Source organism: Filicampus tigris, chromosome 12 (genome assembly GCF_054856515.1).
Source record: "Filicampus tigris isolate MCC_2025a chromosome 12, RoL_Ftig_1.0, whole genome shotgun sequence".
Classification (NCBI taxonomy): Eukaryota; Metazoa; Chordata; class Actinopteri; order Syngnathiformes; family Syngnathidae; genus Filicampus; species Filicampus tigris.
This window is the reverse complement of record NC_141228.1, coordinates 346,486-360,060: the sequence shown is the minus strand read 5'-3', so window position 1 is coordinate 360,060 and position 13,575 is coordinate 346,486. Positions and strand designations below refer to the sequence as shown.

The 13,575-nt window shown below is 47.6% G+C and overlaps 1 protein-coding gene and 1 long non-coding RNA gene across 9 annotated transcripts in view; one reads left to right on the top strand and one right to left on the bottom strand.

Moving 5' to 3' along the window:
- nlgn1 (neuroligin 1) overlaps nt 1-13,575 on the top strand; it is a 282,639-nt gene that overhangs the window by 14,616 nt on the left and 254,448 nt on the right. The window lies entirely within an intron of this gene.
- On the bottom strand, nt 798-2,689 carry LOC147138001 (uncharacterized). The gene is made up of 3 exons (XR_015089079.1): nt 2,425-2,689; nt 2,201-2,293; nt 798-899 (listed from the first exon to the last, which is right to left on the bottom strand). It is a non-coding gene; the product is annotated as an uncharacterized LOC147138001 (long non-coding RNA).

The following is a 13,575-nucleotide window of genomic DNA, read 5'->3' as shown; positions in this document are numbered from 1 at the left end:
AGTATTTGGCTAACTACTGTCGCCTAGAGGCTTGGCGTGCGTTTGAAAACGCACTTTTGCGGTTACGTGTGGATGCATTTTTTTAATGTGTATTCCAACGCAGGCAAGGGGGGGATATACGGTTGTTAAAAAACCCCGGCTACGTGTAGACAACCCAGATAGCAAAGTATGGGTGAATCAATGTTGAAATACAGTTCATCTTAAATGTTGAATCTACGTTGAAAGCTAAAGTAGAAAATATACAGAAAGTGCAAGGTTGATAAAATGTTGGGTCAACGTTTGCTTTTGAACCATATATCACATAACATCAATGTTGATTCAACCATCATCTAAACCAGAACCAACATTTTTTGTTGAATCAATGTTAAGGAAACAGCATTAATTCAGCCATCATCTAAATTGGAATTAAATGTTACAATAAAGTTTAAAAAAGGACTAACAAAAATATTGGGTTAGTCCACTACAAAATGTTAGCTTTTTCATTACTTACTTAAATATATTAGAAGAGATCAAAATACTTCAAGTAAACCCAAGCCTCTCTATTTGGCCTTACATAAAATTATAGTCAGTGTTTCAAATAAGATGATTTAGTTTTAGTCGTATTTGAGTAATCTGAAATGTTTGTCAACCACGTACCATAAGATTTAATCCGACTAAATCTAAAGTGATTGACTGTAACAGTCCATATTGATGTAAAAAATATATTTTGGAACATAACACATAACATAACAATCCATCCAATAAAGAACAATACCACAGTAAACTAAGCTTGACTTGGGTCTGGGGCAGTAGCATGCGTTGGGATGCCCCCTTTATGCTCATGAGCGAAATGAAGCCAATGCTTCCCAGCTGTACAAAATCTTTCTGGGTCAGCGCGCAGTCAAACTGTTGAGCAGCAACTGAAAGACAAGATTAAAATAAATAACCAGCAGTCAGCAACTTAAAACACTTGACTGGCAAGTGCAAATAACAAGCCTGGCTCCATCCAAGCACTTCTAAAAATACTTACCGTATTTTCCGGGCTATAAGCTGCACCCGTTAAGCCGCACATACTCTATTTTTAGAACATTTTGGAAAAAAACTTAAATAAGCCGCACCTTTATATAAGCTGCACCCATGTATGTTGAAAATTTTTATATTTTTATTGCATTTACAGAACGATTATGAACTGTAAATGTACATGTTTGTACCTGAGCAGATTCTTTCCGAACAGTGCCTTTTCACACTGCAGCAACGTTGCTGATTAAAACAGAAGAGAACCAAGAGAAAATAAACAGTACTTCTCTTCATTTCACTGCCGACTGCCGCTCCAGTTTGTCAGCTAATGTCCATCTATTGTTCTACTACATTCTACATATGCACCTATCTTGTTTTATGTTAATACAGTCAGCCAATCTAACACACGACGTGCTAAATCAACAATAGCATTTCACATCGAAACAATAGAGCAGACGTAATCAGCCAATCGCATTCATGTGCACTTCAGGGACCTCTACGAAAACATAAAATCAAAGCATTATAGCACCTAATGCAATAACCAAGTCTAGGGCGCCCTCGCCTGTTGAACTCCTCCACCTGCAGTCACATCCATTTAATGGGAAATGTATTGTATTGAATTGTACTGTCATTCCGGTTAGAGCGCCCCGAGCGGTGGAAGAAAAATCCACAGAATAGCCGCACCGGACTATAAGCCGCATGGCTCAAAATCTAGGAAAAAAGTAGCGGCTTATAGTCCGGAAAATACGGTATATCTTATAGCTTGCAATTTTACCATCACCTGATTCTAGTCTCAATTTTTTGGTAAGATATGCAAGATTTGAAATATGCATTTCAACTCATCCCCCTCTAAACAGCTCCTACTCCATCCAGTGATTCCACTAATCGCACACGCCCACAAACATGAACGCGCTTGCCTGTCACACGTCACAGCGCTGAAAACGAGACTAGCTCATTAACTTCTGAAGTATATTTATATATTGAGGTAGTAAAAAAATTGGTGAATGTGAACACTTCATTTTAATAGATTGTAAATCCCACAAACACTGGCCGTTTCCTCATGCTTTTGCATCGGTGGCCGTGGAGATTTTTAAGATAAATGGACTGCCGGGAGGCACGAGGAGGAATGGTTTTATGCCACAAAAGAAACTACTTCAGAGCATTGTGCTTAAAAACAACTGTGTTGTCATATTAAGTAGTTTACCTGTGAGATAACTCACCAAACATACAGTCTTGAATCTCTGTGTCTTTGACCGCCTTCTTGCCGCTGCAACGATGCTGTCTCTTTCAGATCAAACTTTTGGTAGTTTCCATGTAGAGAGAAAAACAAAGGCTGTAACATTTATAAAAATGTCAACTAGTGCGATTTAAATTTGTCTAGAAAGACATTTCATTGTCGAAGCAAATTAGAGAAATACAATGACATACCATTTGGTGTATGTTGTGGGGAACCATGTGGGTTGTAATACTGCATTCCGATATCTCTATGAAAACAAAATCCTCAAAAGTTAGGGAGTACCAACAAATTCTGACTCACCGACTTTCTTGGATGGAGAGTGCCGGTTGGCATCAGAAACCAGACCTACAAAGGGGGCAATTGGAAAACAAGTTGTGACTCAAACATGATACAGACTGCTCCATCTAAAAGCATGACACACTCATGTTTATTATACCATTCCTTCCATGTTGTGGAGTCTTGGGAGTTTTCCAGTGTGGTGTAATACCTGAAATTCATGCACATAATTTAGACAATGTGTCTTCTACAGTATGCATGATGCCATCTACCTCCTCAGAACAAACATCTGAATTTGGTTCAGTTATCGTTATTTTGATTTTCAATTCTGCTAGGGTTGGTACTGGTATGAGATCCTGAAAGAAAGGTAGAAAAAAAGTCAAAATTAGTGTGCTGCAATATATCTCTTCAAATTAGTTTTGCAATAAAAAACAATTATATCAAACCACACAACTTGTATAGTGTGAAAATTGATAGGTAAAATGTCAGGTATTTACTATTTAGGGGTACAATATCCTTGAAATCGGTACAGTCTATGACAATGGTTAAATACAAAATAAAAAGGCTTGAAAGATTACAAGTTTGTACAATCCATATTTGTTTCCACTTTATGTTATCATGTTATCAAAGCTAGCACCTTCACGCAAGTATTGCACTGTGTGTTCATGGCAAAGTGATTAGAATGGTCTTATTCATTTATGCATGCATGCGATGATCCATTGACTTCTCCTTGGTTTCTCTTTTGGTAGCATGTACAATGTTCGCCCCTTGTTTTGCCTCTTGTTGTGGCACTCTGGTGCACAACAACTGTCTACCATGATTGTAAATATGTTTACTACAAGTAGCGGAGGCGTTTTCTATCATGCCAAAATGGCTGTGTGAACTTTCTTTTTTTTCATTTTATGTTTTTTTTTTTTTTTTTTATGGCTGTGTGAACGTTTGGCGCATTATATTGCATGCATAACTCAATCGTCCGGAACTCTATTGGTAAGAGCGTTCTGATTGGCTGACTATCACCACATCGTTCAGTTACAATGCATGCAATTGGTCAATTTGTTTCATACCGCAAACAGAACCCTGACGGTTAAATGATAAAAATGAAAAAAAAAAAAAACATTTTAAACGCATCATGATGTTAAATCAAATCTCTCCAAACTCGGTCCTCAAGGGCCGGTGTCCTGCCCGTTTCTATCCCAGCTGTAACACACATGATTCAAAAGTTATCAAGCTTCTTCAGAGCTTGCTAATGAGCTGATCATTTGAAACGGGTGTGCTGAAGCAGGCACAGATGAAAAACAGGCAGAAAAGTGGCCATTGAGGACAGGAGCTCGACATGTCTGTATTAAATAATACATTGGTCATACTATAACCGTTGTAGGTTTGGGAACATACCCATATTTAAAACAAACGAACAGAATATTTACACATATTTAACTCAATGTAGGTAAAGTTAAAGCACCCAAGAAAGATAATTTCCTCAAACTTACTGAAAAAGCAGGCAGAGAGATACTCGGAACTGGTTTTCTGAACGGAAAAGGGCGTGATGAAGTCAAGTGCAAATCAGTGCGCAATTGCTCATGCGCTGCTGGGTCTTCTTCTTCTGTTGCATTTCCGGCAGAGGAGACGCTTACTGTCCCCCGCAGGTTGCTGGTGCTACTTCATGTCACACCAGTCAATACGACACACAATCTAGTTTTATTTAGTCCAACACTCCTCTAAAGGATCATTTATGCTCAACGTTTAATACGGATCTGGTTGCGTACAGTATAAGAACCTTCCAAATGTCAATCTGAAAGTAGAGGACTTTGCATTGAAGTGTCGCACAGAAATGATACAAATATTCACATCTTGGTGAGCCTTACATCTTTTACTATTACATCTCAGCACAATTGCACAAGTGTGCTAACTTGTTGACGACTGATGGCTCTATGCAATAGCTGATTTTGTACTTTTTTGCAAGAAGTACACTTTTTTATACAAAGCACCATAACACCCGCCGTTTGCATCTCAACACAATTGCACAAGTGTGTTAACTTGTTTTTGATGACTGATGGCTCTATGCAATAGCTGCTTTTGTACTTGTTTGCAAGAAGTACACTTTTTGTTATACAAAGCACCATAACACCCGCTGTTTGCATCTCAAAACAATTGTACAAGTGTGCTAACGTGCTCTATACAACAGCTGCATAGCAATTTGCAGATATGTTTCCAATGCTTTTCGAAGCCCAACATTCTCTAAGATGCAAGCACATGCCGTTCAATGAGATATGCCTTTTAGGCTCCTCAATCACGGCTACCGCTGACTAAAAAAGACAGGTAAGATAACTTTATTTAGACTAGTCTATGTTGGCTTTCCCCAACACCCAGTGGAAGTCTGTTGGCTTTGGTTCAGCCCGGGGAGTGGTGATGTTTTTTATCTGGGTCACATCATGAATGCACTTTGTGTTTAGGAGGTCACAGTGTCTGTGTATTCATTATTATCTATGTGGTAATGTAAGATCAAAATCTATATGACAAAAGATTCCAACACTAATTGTATTATTATTATTATTGTGGTTATTATTGCTGCCTGCTTTTATTGAAGTTATTAAGAATACAAAGGCCTTTATTGATCCACCAGTGGGGAATTTTTCAGCGTTACAACAGCAAAGATATAGGTCACACAGAGACGGCGGCATAATGTAGCCATTAATGTATAACATTAACGGCAAACATTCAGGATCAAACATACGTAAATATACGCAGTAACAATGTGTATGTACACATGTATATACACACCAACATACATCTACATAATAAGTATAAAGGAATACTCAATTTAGCCTGTACATAGTACAGAGGAAAAATACTCAAATTAAGTGACAGTGCTGCTGTGAAATGTAAGGAACAGCATTGGATAAAAATAAAACTAGACTAACAGTAGTGGGGAATGTTGAGTATTGCACGATATAAGCTCAGGTGCAGGACTGCACAAGGAGCGGCGGAATCTCTCCTTTGCACAGCGAGGGTGTAACAGTCTGCCACTGAAGGAGCTGTGGAGTGCTGTTAGGGTGCCCTGGAGGGGGTGGTCCGGGTTGTCCAGCATTGATGACAGCTTGGCCATCATCCTCCTGTCCCCCACTGAGTCCACAGAGTCCAGGGAGCAGCCCAGGACAGAGCCCCGGCCCTCCTGACCAGTTTGTTCAGCCGCTTCTTGTCCCGGGCGGAGACGCCGCCTGCCCAGGTGACCACTCCCTGGAAAATGACCGATGCAACCACCGAGTCATAAAAGTTCCTGAGGAGTGTCCCCTGGACCCCAAGAGACCTCAGTCTCCTGAGTAGGAAGAGTCTGCTCTGACTCTTAGGGCGTCTGTGTTGTCGCTCCAGTCCAGTTTATTATTCAGATGAACACCCATTTACTTTTAAGTTGAGACCCTCTCAATATCTGTTCCCCCGATATTCACTGGTGCAGGTGCAGAGTGATGCCGCCTATCGAAATCCACCACCATTTCTTTTGATTTCGCCGCATTGATCAGGAGGCTGTTCTGCTGGCACCAGTCCACAAAACTCTGAGTAAGTTCTCTGTACTCCCGATCATCTCCGCCTGTGATGAGGCCGACAATCGCAGAGTCATCAGAGAACTTCTGCAGGTGACAGGTAGGGGTGCTGTAGTTGAAGTCCGAGGTGTAGAGGCTCACCAGGGGGCGCAGGTGGACGAGGACCAGTCTCTCCAGGGTCTTCATCAGGTGGGACGTCAACGCCACTGGTCTGAAGCTTTTGAGCTCCTTCGGGTGGGGGTTCTTTGGCACCGGGACCAGCCAGGATGTTTTCCACAGCTGGGGGACTCTGCCCAGCTTCAGGCTCAGGTTGAACATGTGCTGGACAATTCCACACAGCTGGTCTGCGCAGGATTTGAGGAGATGGGGGCTGATGCCATCTGGACCCGCTGCCTTCCTTGCCTTCATCGTCTTCAGCTGGTTCTTCACCTGAGATGTTGTGAAGGCCAAGGCTGGGCAGGAGGGAGTGGTGGCTGTCTGGTGTAGCTGGGAGCTGGAGACTGTGGAGAAAAGGGTGGGGGGGGGTGACACACCCAGCAGGAGGAGTAGGTGGAGGCTGCAGCAGGAGAGACTGAGTTGGGCCAGGCATCTGATCAAACCTATTGAAAAAAGAGGTTCAGCTCATTTGCCCCCACTGCAGGTCCCCCCCGGTCCGGGTCTTGGGTTGTCCGTGGCCTGAGATGGTCTTCAGGCCCCTCCGGACTCCCCTGGCATTATTATGCAGCAGCTGCTCCTCCATCCTCTTCCTGTAGGACCTTTTCCCCTCTCTGATCCTCCTCCTCAGCTGGCGCTGCACAATCTTCCGCTCCTCTTTGTTGTCTGACACAAAAGTCCTCTTCTTCTCCTTCAGGAGAGCTTTTATTTCTGGTGCGATCCAGGGTTGGTGTTGGAGAAACACCTTACTGTCCTGATGGGTATGGTGTTCTCCATGCAGAAATATATATAGTCTGTAACAGTGTCCGTTAGACTACTATTGTCTTCCCCGTGAGCATCGCTGAATACTTCCCACACAGTTCTGCTGAAGCAGTCCTTTAAGGCCTCCTCGGCCTCTCCACACCATCTCTGAACCGTGCGGGTCACAGCTGGCTGCCTGCGGACCAGAGGTTTGTACACAGACTGGAGAGTCACCAGGTTGTGATCAGCTTTGCCCAGCGGGGGGAGGGGCAGTAATGTGTATGCCTCCTTGGTGTTGGCGTAGAAAAGGTCCAGTGTTTTATTGTCTCTGGTGTGGCAGGTGACATACTGTGTAAATGAAGGCAGAGAGGAGGATGGGGAGGCATGATTGAAGTCACCAGAGATGAGTATCAGGGCATTTGGGTGCTGTGTTTGTAGCCTGCTCACGGCTGCAGTCAAGACATCACAGGCTGGGTCGCCGCTGGCAGTGGGGGGGACGTAGACGGTCACCACGATCACATGACTAAACTCTCGCAGGATGTAGAATGGCCTCATGCCAACAGCTAGCAGCTCAATATCCCTGCTGCAAAGCTGCTCCTTAATCGTGATGTGCCCAGGATTACACTATCTATCGTTCACAAACACAGCCAGCCCTCCTCCTTTCCTCTTTCCAGTCTCCAGCGTCCTGTCCGCGCGTATGATTTGGAAGCCATCCAATTCTACGACCGCGTTCGGCGCTAGCGCTGTTAGCCACGACTCCGTAAAAATAGCATCAGGCTAGCCTCCCGGAAGTCCCTCTCATGCCGGGTAAGCGCCGCTAGCTCGTCCATCTTGTTGGGGAGAGATCTAACATTCCCCTTGATAACAGACGGGAGGACGGGATGGTAACCCCCGCACGAGATCCCCGTCTCTTTCTCCTCAGCTCACGGGGGATATCGGGTCTCGCCCCGGGAGCCGGCGCAGGGTTAGCACGGAGTACTAACAGCTGATTCCGGCTGTAAACAATGGGGGCGCGGCTCCAAGCCAAGTGGACGGACACGATCGCGCAAGAAATAGCCACCAGCAGCAGCAAGAATACCGCAGTTTGGGTGTCCATTGCTACGCAAGTTTACGACTATCAACTATGTGAAAAAGGTATGAGGTAGAGTAATAGTAATGTACAAAAACACACGAAAAGGCTCACCGGTGAGCCGGAGCTGCTGTAACGGGCTGCCACTCGCGCGGCGCCGGAACCGGATATCCAGGCTGTGTTTGTGAACAACAAAGTATAATGACTGCTATAGATAACGTAATTTATCATCTCTGGTGACTTCAATCATGCCTCGCCTTCCTCCTCTCTGCCTTCATTCACACAGTATGTCACCTGCCACACCAGAGACAATAAAACACTGGACCTTTTCTATGCCAACACCAAGGAGGCATACACATCACTGCCTCTCCCCCCGCTGGGCAAAGCTGATCACAACCTGGTGGCTCTCCAGTCTGTGTACAAACCTCTGGTCCGCAGGGAGTCAGCTGTGACCCGCATGGTTCAGAGATGGTCTGGAGAGGCCGAGGAGGCCTTAAAGGACTGGTTCAGCACAACTGTGTGGGAAGTATTCAGCGATGCTCACGGGGAAGACATTAGTAGTCTAACGGACACTGTTACAGACTATATAAATTTCTGCATGGAGAACACCATACACACTAGGACAGTAAGGTGTTTCTCCAACAACAAACCCTGGATCACACCAGACATAAATGCTCTCCTGAAGGAGAAGAGGAGGGCTTTTGCGTCAGGCAACATAAAGGAGCGGAAGACTGTGGAGCGCCAGCAGAGAAAGAGGATCAGAGAGGGGAAAAGGTCCTACAGGAAGAGGATGGAGGAGCAGCTGCTGCAGAATAACGTCAGGGGAGTCTGAAGGGGCCTGAAGACCATCTCAGGCCACGGACAACCCAAGACCCGGACTGGGGGGGACCTGCAGTGGGCAAATGAGCTGAACCTCTTTTTTAATAGGTTCGATCAAATGCCTGCCCCCACTCAGTCTTTCCTGCTGCAGCCTCCACCCATTCCTCCTGCTGGGCGTGTCACCCCCCCCCCCCCCCCCTTTTCTCCACAGTCTCCAGCTCCCAGCTACACCAGACAGCCACCACTCCCTCCTGCCCAGCCTTGGCCTTCACAACATCTCAGGTGAAGAACCAGCTGAAGACGAAGAAGGCGAGGAAGGCAGCGGGTCCAGATGGCATCAGCCCCCATCTCCTCAAATCCTGCACAGACCAGCTGCGTGGAATTGTCCAGCACATGTTCAACCTGAGCCTGAAGCTGGGCAGGGTCCCCCAGCTATGAAAAACATCCTGCCTGGTCCCGGTGCCAAAGACCCCCCACCCGAAGGAGCTCAACAGCTTCAGACCAGTGGCGCTGACGTCTCACCTGATGAAGACCCTGGAGAGACTGGTCCATGTCCACCTGCGCCACCTGGTGAGCTCCTCAATGGACCCACTCCAGGTCGCATATCAGCCTGGCATCAGTGTGGATGATGCCATCATCTACCTCCTCGACACTTCACTCTCCCACCTGGAGAAGGCGGGGAGCACTGTGAGGATCATGTTTGATTTCTCCAGTGGTTTCAACACCATACAGCCCACCCTACTGGGAGACAAGCTGGAGTGGGCGGGGGTGGCCCACCACCTCACCACATGGATCCAGGACTACCTCACAAACCGGCCACAGTATGTGAGGACACAGGACTGTGTGTCTGACGTGCTCCTCTGTAGCACTGGGGCCCCACAGGGAACTGTCTTGGCTCCCTTCCTGTTCACCCTCTACACCTCGGACTTCAACTACAACACCCCTACCTGTCACCTGCAGAAGTTCTCTGACGACTCTGCGATTGTCGGCCTCATCACAGTCGGAGATGATCGGGAGTACAGAGAACTTACTCAGGGTTTTGTGGACTGGTGCCAGCAGAACCGCCTCCTGATCAATGCGGGGAAATCCAAAGAAATGGTGGTGGATTTCGGTAGGCGCCAGCACTCTTCACCTGCACCAGTGAATATCCGGTGAACAGATGTTGAGAGAGTCTCAACTTACAAGTAACTGGGTGTTCATCTGAACAATAAACTGGACTGGAGCGACAACACAGACGCCCTCTATAGGAAGAGTCAGAGCAGACTCTTCCTACTCAGGAGACTGAGGTCTCTTGGGGTTCAGGGGACACTCCTCAGGAACTTTTATGACTCGGTGGTTGCATCGGTCATCTTCCAGGGAGTGGTCACCTGGGCAGGCGGCGTCTCGGCCCGGGACAAGAAGCGGCTGGACAAACTGGTCAGGAGGGCCGGCTCTGTCCTGGGCTGCTCCCTGGACTCTGTGGACTCGGTGGGGGACAGGAGGATGTTGGCCAAGCTGTCATCAATGCTGGACAACCCGGACCACCCCCTCCAGGGCACCCTAACAGCACTCCACAGCTCCTTCAGTGGCAGACTGTTACACCCTTGCTGTGCAAAGGAGAGATTCCGCCGTTCCTTCTTGCCTGCTGCTGTCAGACTCTTTAACAAGAACATTGTGTAGTTTCTACAAACTGACGGACATTAGTGCAATTGTGCAGTCCTGCACCTGAGCTCATATCGTGCAATACCCAATATTCCCCACTACTGTTAGTCTAGTTTTATTTTTATCCAATGCTCTCCCTTACATTTCACTACAGCACTGCAGCACTGTCACTTACTTAGAGTATTTTTCCTCTGTACTATGTGCAGGCCGAAATGAGTGTTCCTCATACTTTTTATGTAGATAAGATAAGATAAGATAAGATAAGAATGCCTTTATTGATCCCACAGTGGGGAAATTTTCGTTGTTACAGTAGCAAAGATATAGGTCACACAGGGGTGGCGGCATAATGTGGCCATTAATGTATAACATTGACGGCAAACATTTAGAATCAAACCTATGTAGATATACGCAGTAACATGTGTATATACACATGTGTATACACACCAACCTACATCTACATAAAAAATATGAGGAACACTCATTTCGGCCTGTACATAGTACAGAGGAAAAAATACTCTAAGTGACAGTGCTGCAGTGCTGTAGTGAAATGTAAGGAACAGCATTGGATAAAAATAAAACTAGACTAACAGTAGTGGGGAATGTTGAGTATTGCACGGTATTACAGTAGTGGGGAATATTGGGTATTGCACGATACGAGCTCAGGTGCAGGACTGCACAATTGCACTAATGACCGCCAGTTTGTAGAGACTACACAATGTTCTTGTTAAAGAGTCTGACAGCAGCAGGCAAGAAGGAACGGCGGAATCTCTCCTTTGCACAGCGAGGGTGTAACAGCCTGTCACTGAAGGTGCTATGGAGTGCTGTTAGGGTGCCCTGGAGGGGGTGGTCCGGGTTGCCCAGCATTGATGACAGCTTGGCCAACATCCTCCTGTCCCCCACCGAGTCCACAGAGTCCAGGGAGCAGCCCAGGACAGAGCCGGCCCTCTTGACCAGTTTGTCCAGCCGCTTCTTGTCCCGGGCCGAGACGCCGCCTGCCCAGGTGACCACTCCCTGGAAGATGACCGATGCAACCACCGAGTCATAAAAGTTCCTGAGGAGTGTCCCCTGAACCCCAAAAGACCTCAGTCTCCTGAGTAGGAAGAGTCTGCTCTGACTCTTCCTATAGAGGGCGTCTGTGTTGTCGCACCAGTCCAGTTTATTGTTCAGATGAACACCCAGGTACTTGTAAGTTGAGACTCTCTCAACATCTGTTCCCCGGATATTCACTGGTGCAGGTGAAGAGTGCTGGCGCCTACCGCAATCCACCACCATTTCTTTGGATTTCCCCGCATTGATCAGGAGGCGGTTCTGCTGGCACCAATCCACAAAACCCTGAGTAAGTTCTCTGTACTCCCGATCATCTCCGCCTGTGATGAGGCCGACAATCGCAGAGTCGTCAGAGAACTTCTGCAGGTGACAGGTAGGGGTGTTGTAGTTGAAGTCCGAGGTGTAGAGGGTGAACAGGAAGGGAGCCAAGACAGTTCCCTGTGGGGCCCCCGTGCTGCAGAGGAGCACGTCAGACACACAGTCCTGTGTTCTCACATACTGTGGCCGGTTTGTGAGGTAGTCCTGGATCCATGTGGTGAGGTGGTGCGCCGCCCCCGCCCGCTCCAGCTTGTCTCCCAGTAGGGTGGGCTGGATGGTGTTGAAAGCACTGGAGAAATCAAAGAACATGATCCTCACAGTGCTCCCCGCCTTCTCCAGGTGGGAGAGTGAAGTGTGGAGGAGGTAGATGATGGCATCATCCACACTGATGCCAGGCTGGTATGCGAACTGGAGTGGGTCCATTGAGGAGCTCACCAGGGGGCGCAGGTGGACAAGGACCAGTCTCTCCAGGGTCTTCATCAGGTGAGACGTCAGCGCCACCGGTCTGAAGCTGTTGAGCTCCTTCGGGTGGGGGGTCTTTGGCACCGGGACCAGGCAGGATGTTTTCCATAGCTGGGGGACCCTGCCCAGCTTCAGGCTCAGGTTGAACATGTGCTGGACAATTCCACACAGCTGGTCTGCGCAGGATTTGAGGAGCTGGGGGCTGATGCCATCTGGACCCGCTGCCTTCCTCGCCTTCATCTTCTTCAGCTGGTTCCTCACCTGAGATGTTGTGAAGGCCAAGGCTGGACAGGAAGGAGTGGTGGCTATCTGGTGTAGCTGGGAGCTGGAGTCTGTGGAGAAAAGAGGGGAGGGGGTGACACGCCCAGCAGGAGGAGTAGGTGGAGACTGCAGCAGGAGAGACTGAGTGGAGGCAGGCATCTGATCGAACCTATTGAAAAAGAGATTCAGCTCATTTGCCCACTGCAGGTCCCCCTCAGTCCGGGTCTTGGGTTGTCCGTGGCCTGAGATGGTCTTCAGGCCCCTCCAGACTCCCCTGGCGTTATTCTGCAGCAGCTGCTCCTCCATCCTCTTCCTGTAGGACCTTTTCCCCTCTCTGATCCTCCTCCTCAGCTGGCGCTGCACAGTCCTCCGCTCCTCTATGTTGCCTGACGCAAAAGCCCTCCTCTTCTCCTTCAGGAGAGCTTTTATGTCTGGTGTGATCCAGGGTTTGTTGTTGGAGAAACACCTTACTGTCCTGGTGGGTATGGTGTTCTCCATGCAGAAATTTATATAGTCTGTAACAGTGTCCGTTAGACTACTAATGTCTTCCCCATGAGCATCGCTGAATACTTCCCACACAGTTGTGCTGAAGCAGTCCTTTAAGGCCTCCTCGGCCTCTCCAGACCATCTCTGAACCGTGCGGGTCACAGCTGGCTGCCTGCGGACCAGAGGTTTGTACACAGACTGGAGAGCCACCAGGTTGTGATCAGCTTTGCCCAGCGGGGGGAGGGGCAGTGATGTGTATGCCTCCTTGGTGTTGGCATAGAAAAGGTCCAGTGTTTTATTGTCTCTGGTGTGGCAGGTGACATACTGTGTGAATGAAGGCAGAGAGGAGGAAGGGGAGGCATGATTGAAGTCACCAGAGATGAGTACCAGGGCATTTGGGTGCTGTGTTTGTAGCCTGCTCACTGCTGCAGTCAAGACATCACAGGCTGTGTCGCAGCTGGCAGCTGGTGGGACGTAGACGGTCACCGCGATCACGTGACTAAACTCTCGCGGGATGTAGAATGGCCTCATGC